Source organism: Heloderma suspectum, chromosome 3 (assembly GCF_057233095.1).
Source record: "Heloderma suspectum isolate Gila_16-S chromosome 3, 16-S_ref, whole genome shotgun sequence".
NCBI classification, from domain to species: domain Eukaryota; kingdom Metazoa; phylum Chordata; class Lepidosauria; order Squamata; family Helodermatidae; genus Heloderma; species Heloderma suspectum.
This window is the reverse complement of record NC_139460.1, coordinates 44,757,235-44,784,667: the sequence shown is the minus strand read 5'-3', so window position 1 is coordinate 44,784,667 and position 27,433 is coordinate 44,757,235.

The window sequence follows — 27,433 nt, the reverse complement described above, 5'->3', positions numbered from 1 at the left end:
ATCCTCCAATTCCGTTGCTGCTCCAAGTTGGAGGCAGGGAGTGAGAGGCTCCCCTGAGAGCAGCCACTTCCTTTTCACTCAGGGAGCTGAGCCTAGTGCCGGTGGCACCTTGTTGACCATGTTGACTCAAGGATGCAACCAGGATCTTTCTTCCAGGGGCCTCCCTTGGTGTGGTAGATGGGACTTCTGTACCTTCGCAGAGAGGACAGCTGTGCTCATCACCTTGGTTGTTTTTTATCAGACCCAATGTGCTGATACAGTGCTTAGTTAAAAAAAAATGTGGGCATGTTTTATTATTGATGATCATATTTCTGCTTTTGATGGCGGGGGGGTTGCCTCTAGGGATGTACGGACTGTGTAAAATCCGCTCCATCTGTGTTTCATGGATTGTCAGGTGCTTTTGTTCCACCATCCATCCACAGATGGATGTGATTCCCCACCGCCCATCATCCAGAAAAATACATAAATAATTACGTAAGTATTCACGTAAGTATTTACATAATTTACCCCAGTACGTATCATTTAGTGTATTGTCCCCCATTCCATTCAATGTTTCCTCAGCAGAAACTTACGTATTTTCCTACAGATTTATATGTGCAAATTTCGGGAAAGTAAAAAAATCATCCGAAAGTCCACAGACTCCGTGTGGCCTATGGGGGTCACTCTGCAGCGGATTCCACAGGTTGGATTCTTAGAAATCCACGCTCATTTTAGTCCATCTCGGATTTCTCCAGCATCCCTAGTTGCCTGTTCATTAAATAGAAAATAGGGGCAAAATGCTTCCCAGTTTACCAGAAACCTCAGTTTAGATCTGCCCTTGGGGGTGGGGTGCGAATTGCATGGTTTGCCTAGGGGACCAGTTTCTGGTGGCTAGTCTAGGGCTGCACCAGTGTTTACCTCCTTTCATACATGGGGGGAGAGGAGGACGTGTGCAAGCCCAAGGCTTGTACAAGCTCATTAACAATAATCTATGATAATTTGAACCAGGCCAGCACCTCAGAAATCTGGTGCTTCTGGAATTTTCCCCCCAGCATGCTTTGCAATTGCATCACCATTACACCATTACCTCCAACTGTTTCCTCACCTCCAGTTCCCAATGCAATTCCCTCATACACTGTCCTGATTTATCCTCTTTTGATAAATGACTCGATTAAACTGGATTCCTCTGTCACTGCTAGAGATATCAAATTAAAAATGGTCTGTCTTTAATCATGCCAGGCTTCATAGTCGTCTCCCAGGCTCCATTTATCAATAATTAATATATAAAGGGAGACTGAAATCCATTTCAATTTCAAAGACCCAAATGTTACATTTTTTTAAATAATAAAACCATGCCATCATTACTCCCAGGAACAGAAACTCACTCACTTTCCATGCACAGGGAATAAACTGAGTCTCACAACAAAGTGACAAGAGCCCATATGCCGCTAAACCACAGGAGTTTAAATGTGGTTTAGGAAAGGAAATGAAAATGTATAGCAAATCTTGTAGTGGGCACTGATTCTCATAAAGACACAACATCTACTAAAACTCTCCCAAATGGGATAATTCAAAGAAAATTCTAAGTTAAGGAATTCTGAATTCTGTTCTTATAGTCATAAGATTTAACGTACTCATAGTTCATGCTAAACATGCAGTTAACCTCTAGATCCTAGCAAGTGTTGGTAAAACAGGCATTATTTAGTTACACTTTCTGTTATTGCCTCCTTTTAACATCCTTTTGACAAAGCTTGCGTCAGAACCTTTCCAAATGCTATGGAGTGTTTTACTGAATAATTTCCCCAGCTCTTGACATTTTGGTCGCAAACAGGCTGTAATCAGCATTAAAATCCCCCATTACATAGATAATACACTGTGTTATGCTTATCAGTTTTTAAAATTATTGTCTGTACAAATACCAGCTGATGTTACAAAGGATTTAATAATTTATGTTTGGTTTTGGTAAATGCAAGAACATTTCTAAACTCTATTCCCCTATCAAATGTTCAAGAATATTTAAGTTCTAATAATGGAGTATATGTGACCAAAAAAACCCCCAGCTATAAATGTTTTGAATACTTTTTGTTGTGTTTTAAATTTACTGTTATCCTAATTGCCTATTTTATTGTATTTTTTATCTTGTTTGAAGTGTTGGGTGGTGAAAAGGCAGACTGTCACCTCTTAACTAAATATGTCTGCTAATAAATTAAATTGTACTGAGAATTAAATTTCAACTACAAATGCAGAGAAGGACAGGGCTTCTTTGTTTTTAATTAGGGTTGCCACTTAATTAAGGCTGCATTTCTATACATAATTACCCAGGATTAAGTCCTATTGAACTTAATATGACTTACTTCTGAGCAGACATGCACAGGAATGTGCTGTAAAGAACCACAGGTATTTTAATTGGGTAATTAATTGAATGTGGCTGGAATCCTAAGCACATTTAGGGAGAAATCCTATGGCCTTTAGACAACATCTGGTGGGGGGACATAGGCTAGGCTATTTTGGATTTCTGGATCTGAGGTCAGAGACAGCGCTGCAACCACAGATCCAGGAATCCAAGCTCTGTACCCCTTCCCCCTCCATGTTGCAGCTGGCATGGATAGAACCGCTCTGGCCACCTTGGAGAGGAGGTAAAGGGGACATTCACATGGGTGGGGAGGGGACTGGGGAGGCTGGTTTATGAGGAATCCTCTGCCCCCACCCCAGCCTCCTTCCCTCCTCCTCCCCACTGGCTCAGCTAGATGGGTGAAAACACCCATCTAGCTGAAATGCAGAGAGGTAGGAGCGCAAAGGCGTAGCTGAAATGCAGGAGCGCAGAGGCTCCTCCTACTCTGCATAGGATGCCCATCAGTCTCCAAGTTTGGGAGTTGTAGGACAGAAAAAAGTCCTCCATCTCCCATCATGCTCCAGCCAGCATAGCAAAAAATCTTTTCTGTCTAAACAGGCATAGGATTGCAGCTTTACTCGGGAATAAGCCCCATTGAATTCAATGAGACTTACTGCTGAGGAAACATCCTTAGGATTGCACTGATCACATGTTAATAAGACAATGGTTCCAAAGGGGGAACCTTTGTTCTTAGATGATCCACGCATGCATCACTGCAGCCACCATCTCAGAAGAGCTATTTTTTCTTGTGTGGGGGAGAAGGAGGGATGCTTCTTCTAACATCCACCCATAGATGTATAAATGGGGTGGGGGCCAGGGAATGGAGTGCCCACAAGCTGGGATGTATGTATGTATGTATGTATGTATTTAAAATATTTCTTAGTCACCTTTCAGGCCAGGAGCCCTCCCAAGTTGGTGTACAATAATAAAACTCACATAATAAAACACAATGTGGTAATAAAAACAGTAAAAAAAAAAAAATCCCAACATAAGCAAACATCCTAAAAAACAAACACCAGCATAAAACAAAACCCAGAACACACAACAGCAGCTACAACAGCTACAACCCAGTCTGATAAAACATAATCAGGGGAAGGCCAGAGTAAAGCAGTAAGTTTTTATGGCCTTCCTAAGTCTGCAGTCATCATGGGGCCTGATGGACCCCCAATGGCAACTTATTCCAGAAGTGTGGGGCTACAGGGGAAAAGGTAGTCACCTACCTAACTGCCCTCACAAGTGGGCAAATGAGAAGGGCCTCCGTTGCTCATCTTCAAGTGCAGGCAGGCTGATATGGGTGAAGGTGGTTCTTCAAGTAATTTGGTCCCAAACCTTTTAAGGTTTTAAAGATCAAAACCAGCACTTCAAATTAGGCCCGGAAACCAGTAACCATTGCAGCTGGCACAGTATAGGCATTATATGATCTCACCAGCTCACCCCCACCAACTCTCAGGTGGCCACATTCTGCACCAGCTAAACTTTCTCGACCATTTTCAAAGGCAGCCCCACATACAGCACTTTACAGTAATCCAGCCTGGATGTCACTAGTGCATGGATAACTGAAGCAAGGTCCCTCCTCTCCAGGTAGGGCTTCAGTTGGTGAACCTGTCTAAGCTGGTAAAGCACACTCCTGGAAACCATGACCACCTGGGCTTCCCCAGTTAGTGCAGAGTCCAGGAGGACTCCCAGACTACACACTTGTTGTTTTAGGGGGAGTGCAACCCCATCTAAGACCAGTTGTATACCACCACCTGAAATAGTTGGTTTCCCATCCCACAATACCTCCATCTTGTCTGGATTGTTTGAGCTTGTTTACCCTCATCCATCCCAAAACAGCCTCCAGACACAGAACATCTCTACACCAGTCTAAAATCCCACATTTAAAAGGGGTCTTTCTGCTTCTGTTTTAAATGCAGGATCACAACGGACTCCCTTTACATGTGCTTCCTTTCCCCCCTCCCCTTTCCCTCTCCTTCTCCTCCTTATCTGACTCTTCTGTATGTTTCATCGATCTCGCTGCTCTTCTTGCAGCTTTTCCTTTTTCATGGAGGGAACTGAGCGGAACACAGGTGGGGTAATTTGATACCTCATTATCCCCAATCTATTTTAAAATGGAATAAAGGTCATTTAGTGCAGGAGTTGCCTTGGAGGTTGATGACATCATCTAAAGGGCCCCCAAACTTCCATGAGTGAGCAATCTCAATAGCAGGATAAAAGCTCTCTGTGAAGAAGCCCTGGTTCACAAGTTCGACAGCCTCCCTGGGATGTGTAGATGGAAACGAGAGATAGAGCTGAGCATCATCTGCATAATGATGACACTTTGACCCCAAACTCCTGACAACTTCCCTCCGGGTTTTTATGTAGATTTTAAAAAGTTAAAGGGGAGCAGTAGCTTGCTGTCCATTACCCAGTGCCATCCCTGTGGTGGTTACTCCAAAGAAAGGGATTTCTCATATAGTTTTAGCTTAATCAAACTGGAAATTTAAAAAGTCTGCAATCTGAAGTATGCTTACTCAAGGTTAACTCCATAAAACCAGTAGGACCAACTTCAGAGAAAGCAAGTTAAAGATGGAAACGTTCCTGTGAAATAAACCGTGATTTGTCACTCAGAAATCTAGATATGGGACCCAGAAATGCACCTTCCCCCTTTTATGCCCTCCCTGTTTTTTCCTTCTTCCCACCTGAATACTGGGGGAAAAAATCTACTGGCTGATTAAGGACCACCTTTTTAGTTGATCAAAGATTTTGTACTGATTCATCCAGTAGGTTCATCAACCAAATATTACAGACCATCTTTTAATATAGGGGTGGCACACAGACAGCCTTTTTTGTGCTGAGGGCCATTATTATTGTTGTTGTTGTTGTTGACACTTATATACCACTAAATAAAATAAAATCCCAACCCACAGTACCTTCATCTTGTCTGGATTAAGTTTCAGCTTGTTTACCCTCCCTCCCTCCCTCAGGGGAAGAAAAAGGGTTTGCAGGAAAGAAAGAGTCAGAGCTGCTGGAACTGGAGAACTGGTTAAAAGTGTGCTGGACTTATGTCGGTAAGATTGTCCCTCATCCACCCCAAAACAGCCTGCAGACACTGGTTTATGAGTTTGACAGCCTCCCTGGGATGTATAGATGGAAACAAGAGGTAGAGCTGAGTATCGTCTGCATACTGATGACATTTCAGATCTGGAGGAGCAGAAGTCCTTTTGACCATTAGGAACAGTCATCCGGGACCATAAGTGTTTTGTCCTGAGGAGATTAGGGGGGAGTTCTGGGGACAATTGTTTGAAAAAAGATTCAAAAGAGGAAAGACAGAAGAGACTACATAGCAGGGGAGGTTCACAACCATCTTGAGAAGATAATGAAGGAGAGAGCAGCAATAGCAACCTTCTGCCCACACACAGTGATCAGCAGCAGCTCCACCACCAAGGGTGTTACAGAACCTGAAGCCTACATCTGCATCCCAGGACTTCGAAGCCAGATACAGTTCTGAGAGATTCTGAATACAAACCTGTGTCTAACTCAATTATTGGACTCCATCTGCTCCTCTGTTGCTAAGGGCTTGCTTTAATTAGATAGTTTGACATCATCTAAGGGCTAAAGTAGACGTACTGTTTCTCATGAAATTTTAACAAATAGCCAGTGCTAGGGGTGGGGAAGCCAGGTGGGGAGTATGGCATGGGTGCGGGGAATTTAACCCTTTGCCCCCACAATGATCCTAGTCACACACACCCCAACACACAAGGACACGCGCTATTCACAATGGGAGGAAATAGATTAGCAGACACAGGAGGTGATTCCAGTTGGGACCATGGTGAAGGTGAAGGGTTCAACCTCCCCTTTCTCCCCCCATGCCACAATCCTGATCTGGCTTGCCCCCTGCCCCATGCATCAATTTGTTAAAGAAAGAACAATGACAAACTACATGGCAAACAGCATGTCTAGTTTTGCCCTGAGTTGTTCTACTTGCTTCCTCCCCTTTCTCTCCATGTTAAATGCATCTTCTTTTTTCTTATTTTTTGTTACTAAGTTTCCAACTACTTTCCCTCTGTTCAGAAAATGTAATGGCTGGGGGGGGGGGGTTGGAGACATCACATACTGGGGCCCTGCCATTCTTTCCCCTCATCTTTCCCATTACAATTTTGAACCCAGGTCCCATAGTTCCTCCCAAAGCAAGGGATTACTGGGAGAGAAAGTGGAATTACATTGATTTCATGGTGTGTATATAAACACTCCATAAAGGTGCAAGCAATCACTGCTGGGAATTCTGGGAGTTGCAGTCCAACACATCTGGAGGATACCAGGTTGGAGAAGGTTGGTGTAATCCTAGTGCACCTGAACAGAACATTCTTAATCTGAAATTTGTGGAAAAGCTTTTTGGAGAAATGGAAAGGCAGTAAATATGGCTAACAAAATGCTTTGTTAAGGCTGCAATTCTATGTACATATTTCTGGGAGGAAATTGTATTGAACTCAGTGGGACCTGTTTCTGAGTAGACAGGCATAAGATTGTGCTGTACATTTGTGATCTCTTTCTGCTCATGTATCAATTGGCCGCTGTGCTAAGAGAAAACCTACCAGATACACAAACATTTCCATGAAGTCAGCAGCAATTTTTTTTTCTTCTAAATTTGGCAACGAAGCCAGTTCCAAATAAGTTTAAAATTGCAGTGTAAATATGCCCTATCCACCCAAGGCACTGCCTATGCAATTTGGCAGCAAAGAAATCAAGTCATTCCAGTTAGCAAGTCATACTATTAGAAATACAGGGAGCCTCACGCCATGATACAGCACATAGGGTAAAATCCAGTGTAAGTCCTGTTTAGAATAATGCTGTGCCGAAAATTTCTCCCACATTGATTTTTTATGACCATTTTTTCATTCAATTTAATAGAAGAGAAATTGCTTTTGAAAACAAATTCAATGGTGAAGAAATTTTGGAGTAATAAATTCTCAGAGGTTGGATTCGGGTTTCTTGGGCTTACCTTACTTAGGAGGTGGCCGAGGAGTGAGCACCAGTGTCCTGTTTTTCATTGTACAATCATCTCTCTGGCTTCCTGTGGCCTCCTCAGCTTCCTACACTTCAGTGGAAGCCCAGTTTAAGACACCATGAGGTAATTCCTCCCATAGGGCTTTTCCAGATCAGGTTGTACAGGCAGCCTGGGAAGCTAGCTGTGATTAGTAGGGATGTCGGAGAATTTCTCCACGAATCTCCGGGAGGCCGAATGCCAATGCATTCGGCACCCCAAAATTGGTGGGGAAATTCTCCGACATCCCCCCTCCCCCCCCCCCGGATGGGACTTACCTTGTGCGAATGTCCCTCTTGGCAGCAGGTCCCGGCGGCATTGCGGCGGCGTTGTGGCGACGGCCGGTCTTCCGACCGGCTGCCGCCACCGCCATTTCCCAGTAAAGTAAAAAAAAAAAAAAAAGTGATAGGCTACGTAACGATTTACGTAGCCTATCATGGCTAGATTTTCAAAGTCAGCCGTGATAGGCTACGTAAATCTTTACGTAGCCTATCATGGCTGACTTTGAAAAAAAAAAGCGCGTATGCAAATGGCGGCGCCCATGGGCGCCGCCATTTGCGTTCCTTATTTGGGCACGGGTAGTCTACATAAAGATTTACATAGACTATGGCAAAAATAAGGGCAACGCTATTTGCGTTGCCCTTATTTTCGCCGTAGTCTACGTAAATCTTTACGTAGACTACCCGTGCTCAAATAAGGAACGCAAATGGCGGTGCCCATGGGCGCCGCCATTTGCGTACGCACTCCCCCCCCAAAGTCAGCCGTGATAGGCTACGTAAAGATTTACGTGGCCTATCATGGCTGACTTTGAAAATCTAGCCGTGATAGGCTACGTAAATCGTTACGTAGCCTGTAATGTTTTTTTTTTACATAACTTTTTTCTTTCGCGGCCGGGGAGACAGGGCGCTCCCCCCCGGCCAGAATTTCGGTGGGAAGGGATGGGGCGCCTCCCCCCCCGGCCAAAATTTTGGTGGGGAGGGGTGGGGCACCTCCCCACCCGCCAAGAATTTCGGGGGGAGAAACGGAGTGCCTCCCCCCCCACCAAAAACAGCTGTGGGACCAGGTAAGGGACTTTTGTCCATCCTTATGATTAGGTAAGCTCAAAGACACCACAAAAATAAATTATAGAACATCCTGAAAGAGGCAGAATAATGGAAGCCGCTTTCATGGGTGGCAGGGGGAGAAAACTTTCAGGAACTTGGAGGGCCAATTTTGGTAGAGCACTGGCTCCATCTCATCCCTGGAGCTAGACACAACACTGCCCCCCCATTATAGTGGATGCAAAATGGGGGCCAGCCTGCCAACACAGTTGATGCTGTTGCAGCACAGAAAAACTCCAAACCCTTACCAAAAAAAGAAATAAGCTGTGCTACAAGCCCTGCCAGCGGGGAGCCCTACCTGGGAGAAACAGCTGAGAATTTCTCCTTCCCCTGGAGAAATAAGCTGTGCTACAAGCCCTGCCAGTGGGGAGCCCTACCTGGGAGAAATAGCTGAGAATTTCTCCTTCCCCTGGAGAAATTTGGTGAAATTATCTCCCAAATTTCTCTGCCCACATAATAGGGGACAGAATTTTGTGAGACCATCTTCACACAGCTTCAATTTAGAATAGAAATGAATTGAACTTATGTTACTCCTACTCCAAGTAGGACTTACATTGCATTTTACTCATGCTCTGCAGTCTTCATATAGAAGGTCCCACGTTCAATCCTTGCCATCTCCAGTTAAATGGATCATGTAGTGTATAATGGGAAACACCTCTGTCTGAGTCCTTGGAGAGCTCCTGGCAGACATAAACAACGCTGGGCTAGATAGACACATAGGGCTTCATCACACAGAGCTTTTATCCTGTATTTGAGATTGCTCCTTCACGGAAGCTTCCAGGCTCTTTACATGACACTGTGATCATTCAAGGCATCTCCTGCACTAAATGCCCTTTGTCCCATTTTTAAATAGATCACAGATAATGATATATCAAATTACTCTGTTGTGTTCCACTTCAGTTTCCTCCGTGAAAAGATGTAAAGTGGCAAGAAGAGGAGAGAGATTAATGAAAGATAATGGAAGACTCAGAAATGGGGAGAAGAAAGGGGGTGGGGGGAAAGGAAGCACATGAAAAAGGGAGTCATTGTGATCCTGCATTTAAAACAGAAGCAGAAAGCCCCATTCTAAATACAGGAATTTAGGCTGGTGTAGAAATGCCTATCCAGAAATGCGCCAGAAAGAGTGAAGCAGCTGGGCCAAAGCCGAAAGACACTCAGCTGTGGATGTGTCTGGTGGTAAAAAGAAAATCCGATGCTGTAAAGAACAATATTGTTTAGGAACCTGGAATGTCAGATCAATGAATCAAGGTTAGCTGGAGGTGGTCAAACATGAGATGGCAAGATTGAACATCGACATCTTGGGAATCAGTGAACTAAAATGGACAGGCATGGGCGAATTTAATTCAGGTGACCATCATATTTACTATTGTGGGCAAGAATCCCTTAGAAGAAATGGAGTAGCACTCATAGTCAACAAAAGGGTGGGAAAAGCAGTACTGGGGTACAATCTTAAAAATGATAGAATGATCTCAGTACGAATCCAAGGCAAACCATTCAACATCACAGTAATTCAAGTCTATGCCCCAACCACTGAGGCCGAAGAAGCTTGATCGGTTCTATGAAGACCTACAACACCTTCTAGAACTAACACCAAAAAAAGATGTCCTCTTCATCATAGGGGATTGGAATGCTAAAGTAGGAAGTCAAGAAATCACTGGGATAACAGGCAGGCATGGCCTTGGTGTACAAAATGAAGCAGGACAAAAGCTAATAGAGTTTTGCCAAGAGAACACGCTGACCATAGCAAACACTCTTTTCCAACAGCACAAGAGACGACTCTACACATGGACATCACCAGATGGTCAATATCGAAATCAGATTGATTATGTCCTTTGCAGCCAAAGATGGACAAGCTCTATACAGTCAGTCAAAACAAGACCTGGAGCTGACTGTGGCTCAGATCATGAGCTGCTTCTTGCAAAATTTTGGCTTAAATTGAAGAACGTAGGGAAAACCACTAAACCATTCAGGTATGACCTCAATCATATCCCTTGTGAATATACAGTGGAGGTGAGGAATAGATTTCAGGGATTAGACCTGATAGACAGAGTGCCTGAGGAACTATGGACAGAGGTCCATAACATTGTTCAGGAGGCAGCAACGAAATCCATCCCAATGAAAAAGAAATGCAAGAAAGCCAAGTGGCTGTCTCATGAGGCTTTACAAGTAGCTGAGGAAAGAAGGGAAGCGAAAAGCAAGGGAGAAAGGGGAAGATATACCCAACCGAATGCAGATTTCCAGAGAATAGCAAGGAGAGACAAGAAGGCCTTCTTAAATGAACAATGCAAAGAAATCGAGGAAAACAACAGAATGGGAAAGACTAGAGATCTCTTCAAGAAAATCGGAGATCTCAAGGGAACGTTTTGTGCAAAGACGGGCATGATAAAGGACAAAGAAGGCAGGGACCTAACAGATGCAGATGAGATTCAGAAGAGGTGGCAAGAATACACAGAAGAACTATACAGGAGAGATCTGAATGTCCCTGATAGCCATGATAGTGCAGTCACTGAACTTGAGCTGGACATCCTAGAGAGTGAAGTCAAGTAGGCCTTAGGAAGCGTTACTAACAACAAAGCTAGTGGAGATGACAGTATTCCAGCTGAGCTATTTAAAATCCTAAAAGATGATGCTGTTAAAGTGCTGCATTCAATATGCCAACAAATTTGGAACACTCAACAATGGCCGCAAGACTGGAAAAAGTCAGTTTACATTCCAATTCCAAAGAAGGGCAACGCCAAAGAGTGTTCAAACTACCGCACAATTGCGCTCATTTCTCATGCCACCAAGGTGATGCTCAAAATCCTACAAGCTAGGCTTCAGCAGTATGCGAACCGAGAACTACCGGAAGTACAAGCTGGGTTTCAAAGAGGCAGAGGAACTAGAGATCAAATCGCCAACATTTGCTGCATCATGGAGAAAGCAAGAGAATTCCAGAAAAACGTCTATTTCTGCTTCACTGACTACGCTAAAGCCTTTGATTGTGTGGATCACAACAAACTGTGGCAAATTCTGAAAGAGATGGGGGTACCAGACCACCTTACCTGTCTCCTGAAAAACCTGTACGAGGGTCAAGAAGCAACAGCAAGAACCAGACATGGAACAACCGAGTGGTTCAAAATTGGGAAAGGAGTATGACAAGGCTGCATATTGTCACCCTGCTTATTTAACTTATATGCAGAGTACATCATGAGAAATGCCAGGTTGGATGAATCAGAGGTCGGAATTAAGATTGCCGGGAGAATTATCAACAACCTCCGATATGCAGACGATACCACCCTAATGGCAGAAAGTGAAGAGGATCTCAAGAGCCTCTTGTTGAGGGTGAAAGAGGAGAGTGCAAAATCTGGTTTGAAACTCAACATTAAAAAAACTAAGAGCATGGCATCTGGCCCTATCACTTCCTGGCATATAGAAGGGGAAGAAATTAAAGCAGTGACAGATTTTACTTTCTTGGGCTCCAAGATCACCGCAGACGGTGACTGTAGCCATGAAATTAAAAGACGCTTGCTCCTTGGGAGGAAAGCTATGGCCAACCTAGACAGCATAGTAAGAAGCAGAGACATCACCTTGCCGACAAAGGTCCGTCTAATCAAAGCTATGGTTTTCCCAGTAGTAATGTATGGCTGTGAGAGCTGGACTATAAGGAAGGCTGAGTGCCGAAGAATTGATGCTTTCGAACTGTGGTGCTGGAGAAGACTCTTACGAGTCCCCTGGACTGCAAGGAGGTCAAATCAGTCCATCCTAAAGGAAATCAACCCTGAGTGCTCATTGGAAGGACAGATACTGAAGCTGAAATATTTTGGCCACCTAATGCGAAGAGAAAACTCACCGGAAAAGACCCTGATGCTGGGAAAGACTGAAGGCAAAAGGAGAAGGGGACGGCAGAGGATGAGATGGCTAGATAGCATCACCGATGCAATGAATATGAACTTGAGCACGCTCCGGGAGAGAGCGCAGGACAGGAAGGCCTGGCGTGCTATGGTCCATGGGGTCACGAAGAGTCGGACACGACTGAACGACTGAACAACAACAACAACAAGAAATGCCTATAGTCTGTTCTGGTATAGGGCAGTGTCCTGTGTTCCTAAATGCTGAAATCCTGGGTTGAATTCTGAGCCGATTAAAATCAGCAGAGCTGGATTGCTGCATGCCAAGGCAAGAAAATGGGCCAAAACAGTCTTCCGGCTCAAACCAAAGAATTCCAGTATGCTTACCCCAAATCAGCCATTTCCCTATGGTGGCTGTGCAACAATACATTAACAGATGGACATGAAGACATGCAGAATCCTGAAACACAATGTTCTGAACAGTGTCCTTTGATATTACAGAACAAATTACGCTGTGAAAAATAGTAAGCAGCCCACTAAAACTCCATTCATCACCCATTGCCCAGTAATTACTACGTTACTATGCAGCAACACAAAGAGACCTCCTCACAGTTGTAGAGAGGCAATATCATTCAATAGGCTTTAATTACCGGGGAACTGTATAGTAACACATGATAACCTGCCTGCTGGTATAATATAGCCCTATCACTCATCACTCATTCCCTGGTAGCTATGAAGAAACACGGCAGTAGCCTCACTGAGCTGCTAGGGCATTGTAGTTCTGTGGATTTAATCACACAGCATTGTGCATTTTCAGATTGCCCCGTCAGAAAGGAGAATGAAAGGGAAAAAAAGGGGGACTTGGTGTGGAAAGATTACAAAGGCACTACTGTTATCTCTCCAATATGTTCCCTGTCCCCTGCTACAGAATCGTGAGTAGCACTGTGCTAACGCTTTCATTGAAAGTTAGAAATAAGGGTGATAATTGCACCATTGCCCTACAGAACCTGTGCAAGTTGTAATTATATCCTGTTACCAAGGAACACAGCAATTTCAAACCTATTACCCACAGGTATCATTTATTTCAGAGTTAAGTTTATTATTTCGGTGGCAGCTTCATGCATGCTTCTCACATTCCCTCTTTCTTTCCTATTCAGAACCTGCACGAGTGAAAAGCATTGCAAACAGAGGTGCATGGGAGAAGAAGGGAGAGGGAGAGGGAGGGGGGATGGGAAAAGAAGAAGAAAACCCAAAGGAGGGTGCCGGTGCTGAACACAGGATAGGGAATGCTACCACAATAACCTCCAGCTAGGTTTGACACCTGACAAGGTGTTGAGCAGCCTGCTTGTTTTTATGCTGGCTCTAGCATCCAGTCCCTAGATACTTTAATTTCCAATTCCTTAGGACCATGATGAAAAAATAAATAAAAATAACCAGCAGCATGAAGGTGGGGTAACCCTGCATTTGGCTCAGGGGATGCAGAGAGCTCGGTGGTCAGGCACTTGGATGGGTAGGAAGAATGCATCCTGCTTCAATTAAATGGTGGACTCAGTGAGAGTAAACCAGCCTTTCCCAAGCTTGGGTACCTAGACATTTTTGGACTGTAACTCCCGTCATTCCCAGACAGCACGCCCAATGGTCAGGCTGATGGGAGCTGTAGTTCACTAGCATCTGGAGACTCAACCTTGGGAGAGGCTGGTCTAAAACAAAGGAGGGGCTTGTTGGAGGGGACAGTAGAGAATAAAATCGCTACTGAATTTTGAATGAAGTGAACTCCAAGGTGAATTTGAAAGCCCTGAAAGGTCCCCGGGAGATGCCTGTACTACATGTGTATATAAAGGCAGACTTTAAGTCTAAAATGAGAAATCCCATGGTGGTTTCAACACAATAAGTTGTGGAGTCTGGAAGAACATCTTGGAAGGATATATCAAACATGTGGTGGGAATGGCCCAAATAAAGTTACTTAGTGTGGGGATATTCTAAAATATTTGGAGGGGTGAGGGGCACACTTTGCCAATAGTTTACACATACTTACAAGGGGAGCTATTTTACTCTCATAACCTGCATTGTGCATTAATGTGACATGTGCTCTTGTTTCTATAGGGTCTTCTTTTAAGTGGAAGACACCATATATACCAGGGGTGGGCAACTTGTGGCCCTCCAGAAGTTTTGGCCTACAACACCATCATCCCTCACTATTGGCTGGGTTGAAAGGGCTGTTGGCAGTTGTAGGCCAAAACATCTGGAGGGCCACAAGTTGCTCACCCCTGGGATATACTATGTCAAGAAGGTATACCTGCTGATATCTATGTTGGCTTTAGTGCCTACGGTAGAGGGCACTAAAATGACATCATAATTGAAAGTAGAACCAGAGTGTGTCCAGGACAGGTATACCCTATTGCTATTCCACACTTAACTACCAGGTCTGTACCATCAATAGCCTAAAGCTAGTATTAAGATTTGTTTTTGTGTGTTTTTGTAAATGGAAAAATAGCTGATCCAGATACTGAAGACTGATGTTTCACTCTGTGAAAATTATCTAAAGGGGAAAACCAATCACTCATCTCTCTCTGGAAAATAAAAGCAACCCAAACTTACATCAAGGCTCTTGCTGCCATCAAATAAATGTTGTTGCTACAGTGCAGAAAGTTTGAAAAGTGACATGAAAAGATAACACTGGAACATCAAGAAGAAACTGAAAGCACGTTGTTATGGAAACTGGATTCTCACAGTTCCATAAGGCTGGATATGGTTCTTCCTCCTTCTGCCAAACCATGCAGGAATGTACAGGAGTCAGAAGTTCCAGCTTTAACTGCATTGCTGTTGCTGAACATTCATCCTCAATGTGTCTTCAGTTGTCCCCAAGCACTTCTGAACTTCTATGCTCTCCTCAACCCAAATGAATCTCTGGCTGTGTTCTTAAATGGATCTCTCTCTCTCTCTCTCTCTGTATTCTCGTGCCTTGCAGTCAGTGCTGGCAGCAAATGGTGTAAGCAGATGGAATAAAGTCCAATTAGCTGCAAATAACTTTTTTTACCGATAATATAGTCACTGAGCACAAAAACAAGAGCTTGAACTCTAGCTCTGTTTCCATTCTCCCCTTATGGTCCTGCTTGCAATTGACACCTGAAGTACTAACATGCAGGCTGCCATTATCCAGGTGACAATGGATGCAACCATACATTAGCAATGTACTAGAATTTTGTTTCCGTTTGCAGATCATCAGAATTTGCCTTGTTCTCAATCTCAACCCCAAATGCAAATAGGAGCACATTTCTTGGAAAAGCTTGTACGTATCCGAAGGTAAGATTGCGTTAAACAATGTGTGTATTTATATATGTACTGTATATGAAGGCAGACTTTAAACTGCACAACAACAACAACAATAATAATAATAAGCATTTTCTTCCACTAGTCAATGGGGGCAAAGTGCACACTTTTGAAAAATGTGCACAGAAATGTGCACTTTCCCCATTCAAAATGTGCACTTTTCCTGTTTGAATGAAAAGAAAAACAGGTCACAAACTAAAATGGGAGTAGGATAAATTGAGCTACAAACTAAAGTCCAGAAAATCTCAGCAAGCTCGAGCATCCCCGGTTATCTACTATGCATCAGGGAATCACATTCAGAGGTCAACATCCTTGAACATTGCCTGATTTCAATAATTTGCTGGATGAAGGTGAAGGAACAGAGATTAAATCCAGACAAGATGCAGGTGCTGTTGGTCAGTAGAATGCCTGGCTTAGGAACTGGGGATTCAACCTGTTCTGAATGGTGTTGCCCTTCCTCTTAAAGATTAGGTTCATAGCCTGGGAGTGCTCCTGGATCTTACAGTCTTCCCATATCTTCAGGTGGCAGTGGAGATGAGGAGTGTGTTTGCATGATTATGGTAGTGCTGCAACCATTCCTGAGTCAATCTGCTTTGCCAACAGTTATCCATCCCATGGTTACATTACAGTTAGACTATTACAATATGCTGTATGTGGGGCTACCCTTGAAGAGCATCCAGAAGCTTCAAACAGTGAAAAATGTGGCAGCTAGGCTATTTTCCAGTGCATGATATCATGTCCAGATCACTCCAGTACTGAAATATCTGCACCAGTTGCCAATTGCTTCTGAGCTAAGTTCAAGGTGATGGTTTTCACCTTTAAAGCTCTAAACAGCTTAGGATGTAGCTGTCTGAGGGACCACCTGTCTTGGTATAAACCAGCTTGGTTACTAAGATCAGCAGGAGAGGCCCTTTTGAAGACTCTCCCACTTGCAAAGCCCCACTTGTTGGGCATGCAGGAAAGGTCTTTTTCCCTTGTCGCTCCCAAACTCTGGAAATTCAGTCCTCCTGGATTTGCAATCCCCACTCTCTTCTAGTCCCAAACATAACAAGATGTTCCACGAGATGCCACTGCCTCTGCCTTCCCCGTGACCAGAGGTATGTTTCTGGTGGGCAACCTTGGAACAATGGTACATGGGAGCAGCCCATAGAAATGGGGTGAGCACAGCTCTGCAAGCATGGCTATGTTCATCCTGATCCTCCTCTCAAACATTTGAACCAGGTCACATACATTTGCAAGAGTCCCCAAGGGGGATGTCTGTCACCAGGAAATCCAGCCCTTTTAGAGCTCCATGGATTTCCATGGTGTGCCCACCTTGGCTTGCATGTGCAAGCTGAGCCATGCGTTTTCCCCAAATTCCGGGGACTTTTTACTCCTTTTTTTCTCAGCCATAATTTGCAGAAATAGAGACTTGTGCAAATTATGGCTGCAATTTGTGAAATTTTGGTATTTTGAGCAAATTACACAACTCTGCACAAACTGCAGTCCTAATTTGTGCAAATTCAAAAACACCAGAAATCTCCTAGCTGCCCTGACTTGCTGCAGAGTGAGTCAGGACAGCTAGCGAAAGACGAATTGAAATTTGGGATGCCAAGCCAATGAAAGCTCGTCGAGCTCCACGCCCTACAGGATTTCTCCGACTTCCCTAGTCCTCAGTCAAATGTTCAAAACATTTCTAGTTTTTGCTATTTTTATTTTCACTCTCTGGACTTTCTGCTACTTTTTTATTGCATGGGTGGGGTCTACATTTGACATTCTTTTTAATTTTTGTTAGCTTCATTTGGACGTTTATTTCAAACAGAAAAGCAGGATACAAGTATTTTGAAATAAATAATATAAATAAATGGTAAATAATGGCTCAAGCACTGGGCTATAGCCTTTCCCTGCATGATATCAGAATGTTACCAACTTTTTTGCTTGGAGAGTTCAATAACGTTATCCAACATGCAGAGTCTCTGGAAATGTGGAATTATTTCTAGACACCAGCTTGTTGTCTAAAGTGCCCAAGAAGCACAATCCCCTACTCCCAGGAAGCAGCAGACAAGACCTGGCATACAACCACTCCTTCAATTTATTAACACAATAAGGGGAAGTGTAACAGCTGCCTTCTCTTCTCTCTGGATCCCATGTTTTTGGCAATCAGTAAACATTACTCAGTAGAGCATATAGTACAGGAATGACATGGGATTTATTTATTTAGTGATATTTGACAGCTTTGGAAAACATTGTGAAGGAGAATGTAGCACGAATGGAGGATTAGGTTTCTGCCACAGATGTACACATGGCAAATAGCCAAATGTCCCATCTATAATGTGTGCTGTACCCTCCATTAAAGGGTCACTCATGGATGGATTTAGTCTCCAAATTTACATTTATTTATTTTTTTAAAAAAGGACTTCAGAGTTTATTATGTTTTAAGATCAATAGAAACATTCCCAAGCAACTAAAAAAAATTAAATGGAACAAACAGCTTTGATTTATTAAACATTCCCTTCAGTATTTGCAACACATTGCAGAATTAAGAGAACTGAAAAGGGGAAAGGGAAAAATCTACTGTATTTTCATCATCTAAGCTGAGTGAAGTGGGGAAAAACTAAATCACTGGCATTAACAGGGATGCATAAACTTGGAATTTTACATCTTTGCAGCTTTAATAAACTCAATCAAGGGCATATGACGAAGTAAAATGGAAAAAAAGTTCCACTATCTTTATTCACAATATAAATAAGTGGTTATGGTGATAACAGTTACAAACTCTTAAGTTCCGTGCCCCCAACACACACAAATGTTGGTTGTTGTTGTTCAGTCGTTAAGTCGTGTCCGACTCTTAATGACCCCATGGACCATAGCATGCCAGGCCTTCCTGTCCTCCGCTCTCTCCCGGAGTGTGCTCAAGTTCATATTCATTGCATCGGTGATGCTATCTAGCCATCTCAACCTCTGCTGTCCCCTTCTCCGTTTGCCTTCAATCTTTCCCAGCATCAGGGTCTTCTCCGGTGAGTTTTCTCTTCGCATTAGGTGGCCAGAATATTTGACATTCAGCATCAGTATCTGTCCTTCCAATGAGCAGTCAGGGTTGATTTCCTTTAGGATTGACTGATTTGACCTCCTTGCAGTCCAGGGGACTCGTGAGTCGTAAGTAGGGATGGATGAAAGTCCCTTACCTGGTCCCGCAGCTTGCTTCGCAGTGGGGGGGAGGCGCTCCGTCCCTCCCCCCAAAATTCTGGGCAGGGTGGGAGGCACCACATCCCTCCCCACCGAAATTCTGGCTGGGGAGGAGCGCCCCTTCTCCCCGGCCACAAATCTCGTCTCCTGCCGGGACGCAAATGGTGGCAGCCGTAGCCGCTGCCATTTGCGTCCCTGCAGTCAGCCATGATAGGCTATGTAAATCCTTATGTAGCCTTTCACAGCTGACTTTTGGGGGAAAAAAGCGCGTACGCAAATGACAGCGCCCATGGGCGCCCATTTGCATTCCTTATTTGGGCACGTGTAGTCTACATAAACATTTACGTAGACTACGGCAAAAATAAGGGCAATGCTATTTGCGTTGCCCTTATTTTTGCCGTAGTCTACATAAATGTTTACGTAGACTACACATGCCCAAATAAGGAACGCAAATGGCAGCGCCCATGGGCACCGCCATTTGTGTACGAGCTTTCCCCCCCCCCAAAGTCAGCCGTGATAGGCTACGTAAGGATTTACGTAGCCTATCACGGTGTTTTTTGAAAATCTAGCCATGATAGGCTATGTAAATCTTTACATAGCCTATCACGTTTGTTGTTGTTGTTTTTTTTACTGGGAAATGGCGGTGGCGGCAGCTGGTCGGAAGACCGGCCGCCGCCGAACCACCGCCGAACTGCCGCCGGGAGCTGCCAGTGCCAGGGACATTCGACAAAGGTCCGGGGGTGGCTGGGGGGCAGACCATTTTTCCACCAATTTCGGGGGGCTGAATGCGTTGGCATTCGGCCTCCCAGAGATTCGTGGAGAAATTCTCCGACATCCCTACTTGTAAGAGTCTTCTCCAGCACCACAGTTCGAAAGCATCAATTCTTCTGCGTTCAGCCTTCCTTATAGTCCAGCACTCACAGCCATACATTACTACAGGGAAAACCATAGCTTTGATTATACGGACCTTTGTCAGCAAGGTGATGTCTTTGCTTCTTACTATGCTGTCTAGGTTTGCCATAGCTTTCCTCCCAAGGAGTAAGCGTCTTTTAATTTCATGGCTACAGTCACCATCTGCGGTGATCTTGGAGCCCAAGAAAGTAAAATCTGTCACTGCTTCCATTTCTTCCCCTTCCATATGCCAGGAAGTGATGGGGCCAGATGCCATGATCTTCGTTTTTTAATGTTGAGTTTCAAATAGGGGTGAACGAAACCCACTTACCTGGTCTTGCAGCTTTTCGCGGTGGGGGGGAGGTGCTTCGCTACTCTCCCCCCGAAGTTCAGGCCGGGGGGGGAGGCCTCCTGCCTCGCCCGGCCGAAATTCAGGCCGGGGGGGAGGCGCCTCGCCTCACCCAGCCGCGAAATTAAAAGTAAAAAAACAAAACAAAAACGCCCCCGTGATAGGCTACGTGACGATTAACGTATCCTATCACGGCTATATCTGCAAAGTCAGCCATGATAGGCTACGTAAATCATCACGTAGCCTATCACGGGTGACTTAAAAAAAAAAAAGCACGTACGCAAATGGCGGCCCCCATAGGGAGCTGCCATTCGCGTTCCTTATTTGGTCGCTGTAGTCTACGTAAATCTTTACGTAGACTACGGCGAAAATAAGGGCAACGCAAATAGCGTTGCCCTTATTTTCACCGTAGTCCATGTAATCTTTACGTAGACTACAGTGACCAAATAAGGAACAGGAATGGCGGCCCCCATAGGGAGTTACATTATCCGTACGTGCTTTTTTTCTTTTTTTTAAAGTCACCCGTGATAGGCTACATGACGATTTACGTAGCCTATCACGGCTGACTTTGCAAATCTAGCTGTGATAGGCTACGTTAATCGTCACGTAGCCAATCACGGGGGCGTTTTTTTTTTTTTAGTTTTATTGGAATGGCGGCGGAGGCAGCCGGTCGAAAGATCGGCTGCCGCCCCCGCCCCTGACAAAGACCCGACGAACCGCCGCCGGGACCCGCCGCCGGGAGGGACATTTGGCAAAGGTAAGTCCCGTCCCGGGGGGGTGCGGGGTGAGGGGGGGTGCGGAGAATTTCTCCCCGAAACTTGTTCGGGGGGCCAAACATGTTGGCGCTCGGCCCCCCGAAGTTTCGGGGAGAAATTCTCCGCCAACCCTAGTTTCAAACCAGCTTTTTCACTGTCCACTTTCACCCTCAACAAGAGGCTCTTTAGATCCTCTTCGCTTTCTGCCATTAGGGTGGTATCATCTGCATATTGGAGGTTGTTGATAATTCTCCCGGCAATCTTAATTCTGACCTGTGATTCATCCAAGCCAGCGTTTGTCATGATGTACTCTGCATATATGTTAAATAAGCAGGGTGACAATACAGCCTTGTCGTACTCCTTTCCCAATTTTGAACCAATCAGTTGTTCCATGTCCGGTTCTTACTGTTGCTTCTTGACCCTCGTACAGGTTTCTCAGGAGACAGGTAAGGTAGTCTGGTACTCCCATCTCTTTAAGAATATGCCACAGTTTGTTGTGATCCAGACAATCAAAGGCTTTAGTGTATTCAGTGAAGCAGAATTATACGTTTTTCTGGAACTGAATATTTGAACTGAAATATTAGACCTAAAATAAAAGCTGGTCAGAAACATGCACATGATCAAAACTGCAGCTCAGATATGAAGCCCTGTCTTTAATAACTACATCCATGTAGATGGACGAATATGCCAGTTTCACTTTTTGCCAGCACTTGAGATTTTTTAAATCTCAAATTCTTTCTATTCTGAAAATGATGAAATTTGCCAGTTTGGGTAAATTATTATTAAAAATGAACTTATTATTAAAACTCACACTCATTGCTATCCATGTGGCATAAGATTTTGTGGATGTCAGAAGCATGAAGTATTGAGGGTATATATACTGTGAGAGAAGAAACATCTAAAAAGAAAAGGAGCCCCCAAAGCCAAACAATGCAAGAGAAAGAAAGAGTGGTGGCACATTATAATCTGTAGTAGAAATGAATGAAGCCAAAGCCCTGTGCAGGCACTCAGTGACTCATGATTAGAGAGAGTGGGTGTGGCTGCACTCACTGGCCCTTTCCACTCTGTCATGTCCCCACTGCCCCGCTAGGAATGTATGAGAAATTCATTTCAGTTAATTTTTTATCAGAATTTCCCAGTTTGCACTTTCTGGACTAAACACAGGCTCAAATGCGATCTTTGGCTAAAGTCCATACATTTCCAAGTCTGCACTGTGATTTGTGGACAAAAAAAAAAAAATAAAGCGTTCGACAACATGCGTGCATTTGAAAAAGGTGCATGAAAATGCATACTTTTGAAAACTGCACACAAGCAAGCGTTAATTAATGGAAGAAAAATGTGTATATTTCAAATATGAGCACAATTGATTTGTACATTTGGAAAAATAAATATGCAGGAATATACACACACTTTTTTTGTGCAGAAAGAAAATAAAAGGCTTGCAAACAGATATGGACATGTGAGGGAATGAGCTTCAAGGTGGAATTTGGAGAACTTCGACAAGCTTGAGTTTTGCTGCCTCATACATCCCTATGCCCAGCTTTGATTAAATATGCTTCAGGAACTAGGGTTTGGTAAAATTAAAGAATAGAGATTCAGCTAGGGATGTCAGAGAATTCTGCCACAGATCTCGGTGAGGCCGAATGCCAGTGCATTCGGCCCCCTGAAATCCGTGGTGGAATGAAGCCCCCCCCATGAAAGGCATGCCAAATGGAGCACTTACCTGCTGCCATCCGCGCTGACTTGCGAATGGCGGCCGCACTGCGGCCGCCACTCGCTTCCTCATCTTAGCTGTGATAGGCTACATAAATAATTACGTAGCCTATCACGGCTAATGCAGGGACACCATTTGCATCCCTGCAGCGACCGTGATAGGCTACATAAGTATTTACATAGCCTATCACAGCAAGCTAAAAAACAACAACAGTGTACTCAAATAGCATAGTGGGCGCTATTTGCGTTCCTTTTTTTTCCTCGCTGTAATAGCTTACATAAATATTTACATAGGCTAAAAAGGTTGGGGGGGAAAGGAACGCAAATGGCGCCCACTATGCTATTTGCATTCCCCTTTTTTTCACTGTAATAGCTTATGTAAATATTTATGTAGGCTAAAACAGCGAAAAAAAGGGAACGCAAATGGCGGCCGCTGTAGCCGCCATTTGCGTACGCTGGTTTGTTTTTTTTTTGCCTGCAGGCTGCCCGGCGGCCAGATGTCCAGCTGCGGGCGGCCCCGGCCAGCGGCTCCACGGAATCTCCGTGGAGCAGAGCTGGCCAGGTTAGGATTTCGGGGGGAGGTGCGGACTGCCTCCCCCCCACTGTGAATCACCCTGTCAAAAAGGTAAGTGACTTTCGTACATCCCTAGATTAAACTGAACCCAGATATGAAATAGCCAGGTGGGAGGTTTTTGCTTAAAATAAACCTTTAGTAAACTTAGCTGCAATGAAAATATGGTCTAATCTATCATTCCTCCTAAGGTTACACATTGTTGTTGCCATAATGGTCAAATGGGATTAGGGAGTGATACACCAATAGATAAAACAAAACATGAGTCTGGATGTGGGGATTTCACGAGGTTAATGTTAGGCCCTTTTCACCTTTCACAGGTAAGTGATTTAAGGGTCTCAAACAGCTACAAGGTGATCCCCAGACCAGGTTTGGCTTCCTTTGGATAGTTATGGTGGTTTCACCTTTAATATTCTGATTTTGTGGGATTTACCTATGAATGAACTCAACAGGCCAGCAGTCATAACCTGACTTCCTGAATTAAAATAGACCTGAATACATGAACCTGTGTGTGTGTGTGTGTGTGTGTGTGTGTTTGCGCGCGCGCGTGTGTGTGTGTCTGTCTTCTATATATCCATCTAGCTACCTATATTATACCAGCTTGGTTCTGGTCAAAAATAGGGAGATGATAGGGAGGTGTTCTTCATGTTCTCTCTCATAGCAGAACAGATTTTTATGCATCTCAACATCCTAAACCAAACCAAAGCCCACACCACGTATGCATAACCGAGATAGAATGTTGAGCAAATGCCTGTAGTGAAATTCCCCACTCAACATATCTACATATCATGCCGGATCTACACCAAGAGATCACTGGAAATCATGTGCCTAAATAAAATAAAATCCAAAACCAAAGAAAGAAAGAAGAGAAACTAGCCACATGTGCCTGTGAAGTAAGTTTTTAAAACTGCTGTAGCTGAGCCAAAACACACATTTTTAGACCACCAAAATACACATCTGCGACCTGGGATTATGTCTTGCCAAATTTAAGTTTCTACCACCTGCTTTGGAAACATTAAGAAATGTATCAAAAATGATGTTAGTAACTTGTTATGATATCAAAGGGGTATTTTTTTTTTTAAAAAAAATAGCAATATCCAATATGTCATGTTCCAATAAATACATTATACACACACGGACAGACACACACACCACACACCATAGCAGTAGTACAGATATCAAATTATACTAGGGAAAAAAATGAAACAACTAACAAAATCTGAAATTGGCCTTAAAGGCTGGAATAATGGCGGAAGCTCAGTGTTAAGGTCTCCAGGAAACCATATGTCCCATCTGTCTAGTATAAATTGTAGAAAATATGGACTTTCATGCCTCTTAACTGCCAGATCCAGATGAGTACCCCAAGCTTCGATGACAATGATAAATGGGCATGGTTTGGTGTGTTTATACGTGTTCATTAGAGTAGCTTGCAAAGTAGATGGGTGGAATTGAAGGGTATGAAAGGTGGAAAGAACCCATGGAGAACTTCTGGGACCATCTCCCCTTTTTTGCAGGATGTGTCACAGAACATGTAGGAAAAGAGGAATACGTGGAAAAAGCTAAAATTTGCAAAATCAATCTAAATTTATAAAACCTGGTTTGAGAAATGTTTTCAACAGCAACAAATAGGAAAGTGAATATGCTGAAGTTGCATCAACATTGTGTGATGCAAGAGTGCGAGAGGAGCTATACTGGATCTGACTTAAATGACCATCCAGTCTAGCATTGTGTTCCCAATAGTGGCTAGTCAGATGCCCCTGGAAGCCCATGGACATGGAGGCAATGATCAGCCTTCACAGTGTATCCTCCAGAGCCTGGTATTTAGAAGTTCTCTGTTTCTGAACCTGGAGGTTACCTTTAGCTCACTTATCATGATTCATGGCCATGAAATAATTGCACAGACCAGGGGTGGGTACTTGGACCTCTCCAGATGTTGTGATTTACAGTTCTTACTGTTCCTCAACATTGGTTAGGGATGTCAGAGAATTCCATCACAGACTGAAATGGGACCGAATTCCCTTCAGTCCGTGCCACGGAATCCTCTGTGGAACGGCACCACGAGGTCCTGAGGAGCCAGCAGTCATGCGGCTTTTCTGTTGTCATTTGCAAGGAGTCACAGAATTTTTGTGAATAAAACACAGTATAGTAATATGATGATAATAAATACGTAAGGATTAAAAAAAAATGAATTGTGCTTACCACCTTGTTTATGGGTGCTCTTTTTAAATTAATATCCTCCTTTTCCGCTGGGGAGTTTACTTTCAGCCAAAACACTTCCTCTTCCTAGGGGCTTCCCCAAAGAAGGCTGTCTTAGGTAGGGATGTACGAAAGGCACTTACCTTTTGTGAATTATGTTTATGGTTAGGGGGAGGCATTCCATCCCTCCCCCCAGAATCCTGGCCGGGGGTGGAGGCGCTCCGTTCCTCTCCCCCCCGGAATCCTGGCCGGCCGGCTGTGCTCTGCACCAATTCTGCAGAGCCGCTGGCTGGCTCCGCCAGCAGCCGGACATCCGGCCGCTGGCTACATGATAGGCTATGTAAAAGTTTACGTAGCCTGTCATGGCTGACTTAAAAAAAAAACCACACACGCACGTACGCAAATGGCGGCGGCCACGGCTGCCGCCATTTGCGTTCCTTATTTTGGCACATCTTAGTCTACGTAAACATTTACGTAGACTAAGACGGCGAAAATAAGGGGAACGCAAATAGCGTAGCGTCTACGCTATTTGCGTTCCCCTTATTTTCGCCGTCTTAGTCTACATAAATGTTTACGTAGACTAAGATGTGCCAAAATAAGGAACGCAAATGGCGGCAGCCCTGGCTGCCGCCATTTGCGTACGTGCGTTTTTTGTTTTTTTAAAAAAGTCAGCCATGATAGGCTACATAAAGATTTACGTAGCCTATCACGTTTTTATTTTAAAACCTAGCCGTGAAAGGCTACGTAAATCTTTACGTAGCCTATCACGTTTTTTTTTTAAAAAAAACTCGAAATGGCGGTGGCGGCAGCCGGTCGGAAGACCAGCCACCGCCGCCGCTGCCCCGCTGCCAGAGCCGCCGCCGCTGCCGCCGCCGCCGCCAGGAAGATCCACCCAAGGTAAGTCTCATCCCGGGGGGGTGGTGGGCCATTCCGCCACGGATTTCAGGGGGCTGAATGCGCTGGCATTCAGCCTCCCCGAGATCCGTGGCAGAACGTTTGTACATCCCTAGTCTTAGGTGTGCCTGAGAGATAAACTGTTTAAAGCAATGCTGTTTTAAAGAAAGAAAAAGGTCCTGGAGCCCTGCACAATGTATTATTCTCCCTGCTAAGCTCCAGGACCAGCATGGTAATTTTAAATGGTTTTGTCTTTCTTTAAAACAGCATTGCTTTAAGCAAATAGTTTATCTCTCAGGCACACCTAAGACAGCCTTCTTTTGGGAAGCCCCTACAAGAAAGAGGAAGTGTTTTGGTTGAAAATAATTACTTCACGTCAGGGCAGGGGAAAAAAAAATACGTAAATATTTACGAAAAATAGCGATTCTTACAGAAGTTATGCAGACTCACGGAGATGGCTGGATAGAGGAATTACATTTGTTGGTATGGATTTATCTATGTAATTTTCGGAGCTGAAAAAATAAAGGAGAATTCCAGGGGCTTGTGAACAGCGGAACGGAGCACTGGACACAAACTGCGGAAGTCAAGCAGCATGGAAGGTTCACAATGCGTACATCCCTACCATTGGGTATACTGGCTAGGGCTGATGGGAATTGTTGGCCAAAATATGTGGAGGACCACAAGTCCCCCCCTCCCTGGAATAGACTCATTGGCTGAATTTGGACATCACAGTACTAACCCTCCAAACCATGGTTTGGAAGGTATGGAACATGACATGAATTCCCACAAACTCCCCTTCCTTCCTCCCTTTCCCCAAGCAGATTTGTTCCTCTCTTTCTGAGATTCTAACCATTGTTTGCTGTGACATGAAATCAAGCAAATTACAGGTAGCACAAACTACAGATAGCCTTCAAACCATGGTTTGCACATCCACTACAAACCATAGTTTCAAATCATGATTTGGAGGCAATTCCTGGTTAGCACTAACCATAGCTTACCCAATTTGAATGTAGGGATGGTGGAGAATTCCGCCATGGATTCCAGTGAGTCCGGATTCTTTAGAATCCAGCCCCCTGGAATCCGTGGTGGAAAGGCCTCCTGCCCCCCCACCCCCCGCAGAATCCCCCCAGGACAGCACTTACCTGGAGCGGATGCAGTGTTTTTGGCGACGGCGGAGGCGGAGGCAGCAGCACTGGCGGAGGCTGGTCTCCTGGCCAGCCGCAGCAGGGCTGCTGCTGCCGTCATTGCTGT